Raw genomic sequence first — 6,765 nt, forward strand, 5'->3', positions numbered from 1 at the left:
ATTTTTAGGGAGGTTAAGTAACTTATAAGGAGTCACAGTTACTAACTGGTAGCAATGAGATTGGAATTCAGGCAGTTTGATTTGTGGCTAATAGGATTAATGATTTTTTAACTGCATATTAAGGTCCAATGAGAAACATCTGTATTAGGCTGATTTCTCCCAAAGTATTTACAACCAAATCTTTTTTTTTATTTTAAAATTTTTAATGTTTTTATTTATATTTGAGAGAGAGAGAGAAAGGAGCAGAGTGCAAGCAGGGGAGGGGCACACAGAGTGAGGACACAGAATCCCAAGCAGGCCCAGGATCCGAGCTGTCAGCACAAAACCCAAGGAGGGCGGGCTCAAACTCTCAAACCAGAGCCCAAATCAGAAGCTTAAGGGACTGAGCCACCCAGACGCCCCAAACATTTTTTAAAGGGGAGTGATAATAGTATCTATCTCTGAGAGCTGCTTCAAGAATTAAATGAGATCTTGTATGCAAAGTGCCGAGCTTGGGTGTTGGCAGTATGGTATACACTAGAGGCTAAAAAATGTTTTATTGTGTATGTGAGGATCTGTAAATACAGTTGTAGCAGGCCTTCAGAATGTAAATTGTGTGAGGTACTTTGCAAGGGGAAAGCAGCACTCCTGGCATCAAAAGTCATGTCTAGGGGCCCCGGGTGGCTCAGTCGGTTGAGCTCCAGCTTCAGCTCAGGTCATGATCTCGGGGTTGTCTGGCTCTGTGCTGACAGCTCGGACCCTGGAGCCAGCTTTGGATTCTGTGTCTCCCTCTTTCTTTGCCCCTCCCCCGCTCGTGCTTTGTCTCTCAAAACTAAATAAATGTTAAAAAAAAAATTTTTTTTTAAGTCGTTTCTAGTGGGAGGGTGAAGCCTTCATCATAGCATTTACCCTCTTCCAGGGGTGGGGCTGGAAGTGGGCCACCATAACTAGAGATTGGGGTTAGGATTTCTTTGTTCTAAGGGGTGGGGGTGGAGAGAGCTATTAAACCTTACAATGAAACAAAGAAAACAGAAGTGATTTTGTGTGAAGGAAAAGAGACTGTGGAGGCCAGAGGCAGTAGGGGTTAAGGTCCTTGGGAAAAGTGAGGCCTGTTTACTGGGTGTGGTCCTGGGGAGCAGTCGGTGGCCCTGGGAGGGCCGGAGTCAGGGAAGCAGCAGCAACATTGCCAGAACTACTTCAGGCAGAGGACTAGGAATTGCAAGGGGCTTGGGTGGGAATGGACTTACTTTTATAGAGTTGGGATCAACTCAGGGGCTGAGTTGGACTGGAACTGAAGAATCAGCCCCTTCCCTTCCTGTGCTGGTGCTTGACGCAAGTCCCCACACAAGGCCTCAGGATACTCGTAAATTCCCAAGTGTGGCTCTCAAGCTTTATTCTTCGGAATTACCTGAGGTGGTTGGGGGAGAGGGTAGTTAAGCATTCACACTTTCCGATAAAATTCTCGTTCACTAGATCTGGGGAGCCAGGAATCTGCAACTGTAGCAGTTGCCCTGAAACTAAAATACAAATGATCTCTGACCACCGATATAAACACTGCCCCAGGGCAATGGTGACCTTTCGGAGACCAGCATCTCCAAAAGAAAGAGAAAGAAAGAAAGAAAAGGTAGGGAGGAAGGAAGGAAGGAAGGAGGAAAGGAAGAGAGGAAGAAAAAAGAAAGAAAGGAAGAAAAGGAAGAAAAAAGAGAAATTATTGCTCCTACAGGGCGCCTGGGTGGCTCAGTTGGTTGAGTGTTCAACTTTGGCTCAGGTCATGATCTTGTGGTCTGTGAGTTCGAGCCCCTCCTCGGGTTCTGCACTAACAGTGCAGAGCCTGCTTGGGATTCTCTGCCTCTCCCCCAGTTGCACTCTGTCTCTCTCTCCTCAAATAAATTAACTTAAGAAAAATTGCTCCTAGTACAGGTTCTTTATTTCAGTTACGTATTCATGTACATGTGTGAGCACTGGGGACTGAATGTATTTATTTTTTTTTTAAGATTTTATCTTTAAGTAATCCTTGTGCCTAACATGGGGCTCAAACTCAGGACCCTGAGATCAAAAGCCACACGCTCTCCTGACTGAGCCAGCCAGGCACTACCAAATGTATTTCTTATTGAGAATCAGGGTCAAAAAGTTTGGCACTGCTGCTCTCAAATGACCTCTGGAGCTTTGGTGGAGTGAGGAGGGCTGTACTTGAACTTTAGGGCTTGCTTAGGCAGAACACCCTGAGCTGGGGACAGAGAAGAATGGACACTTTTGTTACATTTTAGTCATTCAGCAGATTTATTGAGCACCTACCTATATGCTGGGCCGTATTTAAGACGCTGAGAATACAACCTTAAAGAAGAACAAAGTCTACTCTCCTGAACAAACAAAATAAAAGGACATGTAAATAATGTTGGTAAGTGAGAAGAGCTATATGAAAAGTACTCAAGCACATAGAAACAGGGCTTGAGGGAGGGCTGATCTAGAAAGGATGATGGAGGAGGTCTCTTGGAGCAGCAGCACGGTGACTGGAAAAAGACAGCAAGCAAACCGTGAGAAAATCTGGGGAAGGAGCTTTACAGGCAGAGGAACCAGCAAGAGCAAAATTTCTTTTTATGCCAGGAACTCTGCTCCCCCCTCACCAAAGAACCACACACAATTTACATTCTGAAAAGGTGCTATATATTTACATCCTCACATACGATAGAATATCCTTTAGCCCCTACCATATGACATAGGTGGGAACATGGAGAGGCCGCTTTTAGGCAACAGGCTTGAGCAATAAAAACCTGACTAAGGTGAAAGGGCCCCAGTGATCCCCAGGCTGAATGCAAACAGGTTCACTAAGCAACCCACCTCATAATATCATCCCCAGGCCCTAACTTACCAACAGGCTACTTAGAACCAGGTACAGTTACCATAAAAGGAAAATTCCATGCATTCCTGTGCCTCATTCAGCGCTTAACTGTAGCCCCCCACCGCTGCCTCCTGGTAGACAGTCTCTCTTTTGCTGTCCTCCCTGCTTGCTCTCTTGTGGTGTATTCAATAAACTTCTATCTCCTTTGTTTTGCTTTAGGTGAATTCTTTCACCACCCAAGCCGCCAGCTTCCACCCAATCTGGTTGCCGCACAGAGCATATTTATTTTTATAAAATTGGGATTATCTGGGGTTGCCTGGGTGGCTAGTTGGTTAAGCATCCAAACTCTCAACTTTGGCTCAGGTCATGATCCCATGGTTCTTGGAATAGAGCCCCACATCAGGCTTTGCACTGACAGTAGAGAGGCTGCTTGGGATTCTCTCTCCCTCTCTCTCTCTCTCTCTCTCTCTGCCCCTCCACTCATGCTTGCCCACATGCTCACTCTCTCTCTCTCTCAAAATAAACTTAAAAAATATATATATATGTGTATGTATGTATATATATATTCTTATATATATACACACATACACATATATATACATATATATATATATATATATATATATATATACACACATACATATATATAGGCACCTGCGTGGCTCAGTCGGTTGAGAATCCGACTTTCGCTCAGGTAATGATCTCACAGTCTGTGGGTTCGAGCCCTGCATCAGGTTCTGTGCTGACAGCACAGAGCCTGCTTGGGATTCTCTCTCTCCCTCTCTCTCTTCCCCTCCCCCATTTGTGCACATGCACTTTTCCTATCTCTCTCAAAATAAATAAACATGAAAAAATTAATTAAAAAAATCTTTTTCAAAAATATTCAGTGAGCATCTACTATGTGCTAAACCTATACTGTTCAATACCATAGCCACTAGCCACAGATGGCTTCTTAAGTTACATTAAAATTAAATACAATTTAAAATTTAGGGGCATCTGGATGGCTCAGACAGTTAAGCATCCAACTTCAGCTCAGGTCATGATCTTGCAGTTCATGAGTTCAAGCCCAGCTTTGGTCTCTGTGCTGGCAGTTCAGAGCCTGAAGCCTGTTTCAGATTCTCTCTCTCTCTCTCTCTCTCTCTCTCTCTCTCTGCCCCTCCCCCACTTGTGCACGTGCTCCCTCTCTCTCTCTCTCTGTCTCTGTCTCTCTCAAAAATAAACATAAAAAAAAAAGATTTAAAATTCAGGGGTCACCTGGGTGGCTCAGTCAGTTAAGCATCCAACTCTTGATCTTGGCTCAGATCATGATCTCTCCATTTGTGAGTTTGAGCCCCACATCGCTGATGGTGCAGAGCCTTGTTGGGATTCTTTGTCTCTCCTTCTCTCTGCCCCTCACCTGCTTGTGCTCTCTCTCTCTCTCTCAAAAAAAAAATAAATAAATAAACTTTTTTTAAAAAAAGTTCAGTTCTTCAGGGGCATCTGGGTGGCTCAGTTGGTTGAGTATCCAACTCTTGGTTTCAGCTCAGGTCATCATCTCGAGGTTCATGGGTTCAAGCCCCATATCAGGCTCTTCATGGAGCCTGTTTGGGATTCTCTCTCTCCCTCTCTCTCTCTCACCCTCCCACCTCTCAAAATAAATAAACTAAAAAAAAAAAAAAAACAGTTCCTCAGTTGCACTAGCCACACTTCAGGTGCTCAGTAGCCACATGTGACTTGAGGCCAGCATATCGAAAAGTACAAACATAGAACATTTCCATCATAGCAGAAATTTCTATTGCAGTGCTGTGCTGGATCTTGTATTAGACATCAGCAATAAATACAGGTGTAAACAAGACTGTGTCATTGCCTTTATGGAGCTCATAATCCAGTGAGATAAACCAATAAATGGGAAATCACACAACGTTAGGGAAAGTGTGGGGGCCTTGGAAGCACAAAGGAAGGGTAGCTAACTCAATCTGGAGGAAGAGAGAAATGGTTAGGGAAGACCTGAGGGTAGAGAGGGAGATGGCCTCTAAGCTGAGGATAGTTAGCCAGACGGACAGGTGAGATGCCCTGGCCAGAGGGAACACTGTGTGCAAGGATTCAAAGGCAGCAGCAAGGTGAGCCAAGAAGCTGCAAGTAGGTTAGACCATTGAAACCTACAGTGTGGTTGCCAGAGGTGGAAGCTGAGGCTAAAGAGATATAGACCAAGCCATATTGACCTAGTGAAGGAATTTGGACTTTATTTTGAATATCAGTTATCTATGGTCTATAACAAACCATCCCCAAAGCTTAGTGGATTAAAATGACAAGTGTCTATTTGCTCACAATTCTGTGGGTTGGCAAATTGGGGCTGAAACTCAAAAGTAGCACGATGTCACTTCTACCACATTCTATTCATCAAAATAAGTTACTAGACCAGCCCTGATGGGAGAAACTACAAAGAATTTGTGGCCAGTTTTAATCTATCACACTCTGGCATGATGTTGGCTTGAAACTAGGTGGTGGGTAGAGAGAAGTGGACAGATTTTTTTTTTTAAAGGCTATTTCAGGGGAAGAATTCAGAAGTCTTGGGGTTTGTTCTGGAACAAAGAAGAGAGAGTGAAGTTACAAAGTTACAAATGACTCCAAGATCCTTGGTGTGGGTGGGTGATTGGTGAATGGTAGTGCCCAGCACTCAGAGAGAAAAGAGGAAGAACAGGTTTGGGGGGAAGATGATGTTTCCAGGGTGAGTCACGTTGAGAATGAAGTGTATTTTATTCAGCCAGGTGGAAAAGGACAGAAAGCAGGTGGATTTACAGGTGTAGGGAGAAGTCTGGCTAGAGATACCAGTTTGGGAGTCTCAGGTGCCTTAAACCTGAAGCCTTTTCTGGAAGAAAATCTTGAGGGCAGGGATCAGGTAAGTCAACTCTCTAACCTACCCTGAGCCTAGCCCAGTGCCTGAGGGCAAAACAATCAGTCTCTCCTGGTTGAAGTCTACGAGGTTGTTGTGGGCAAAAGAGATTGAGTTTGCAGAGAGAGCCCTCAGTTCTGAACTAAGATCAGTGATGCATGGGGGTAGACCTCAGCTCCTGTCAGGAACAGGACACTGATCCAGCAAGTAATGAGTGCATCATCAGGGAGGGAAGTCAACAGAGGCAAAGGATCCCCCATCAGGACTGTTGTGGAGGATATTCCCTCTTTGCTTTGGAAGATAGAGCCAATGGCCAGCTCTGTTATTCTGTGAAGGTAACTTTCTCTTGCCACCCCTACTCCTGTTCCCACAGTCACCCAGCTTTCAGAAACTCCACATGTCTTTGTTGTAGGTGACTCTGCTGGGAGATCAGGCCTGCAGCAGATCCCTACTAGGTGCAAGAGAAATGTTGGCTAGGATGCCATTCATCCATTCATTCGTTCATCCATCCATCCATCCATCCATTCAACAAACCGTTACTCTGCACCAAGCCCTGTGCGCTAGGAATACAGAAATGAATAGACTCTAGTCTGGAAGCAATGCAACTCCAGCTGCTGTTCGTTTCTGGAACTGTCTTCCCACTGGATCTCAAGATGATACTGAGGGGTCTTTTTGCTGTGGTGCTGGGCTGTAATGGTTTGATGAAAGAAAGAATGAAATGAATAGGAGTGGGGGGACCTGGGAAAAGGTCCAAGGGAGAGATCACGGGGTGGAATCATGGAAAACTCCAAAAACTGAAACAACACCTCCAAGGGGGCGAATAACTATTTAAAAGATGACATTTATTCAGTACTTTCTCGGTAACTCTCTCGGTGGTACCGCTTTTCTTGCATTCTGTAGATTCCCAGACAGCGCGGTCTTCGGGCAGAACCGTCCTCTTCTCTGGAACCTCATCATTGCATTGTTCCAGTCAGAAAACAGGCCAGGGTGCTCTGGGCCCGGCCTCGGGGAGACGGCAGATGGGCGGAACTGCAGTTCGGGGGCCGGGAGAGCGGCCGGAGGCTTTTCGCGGAAC

Source organism: Prionailurus viverrinus, chromosome D4, assembly GCF_022837055.1.
Source record: "Prionailurus viverrinus isolate Anna chromosome D4, UM_Priviv_1.0, whole genome shotgun sequence".
NCBI classification, from domain to species: Eukaryota; Metazoa; Chordata; class Mammalia; order Carnivora; family Felidae; genus Prionailurus; species Prionailurus viverrinus.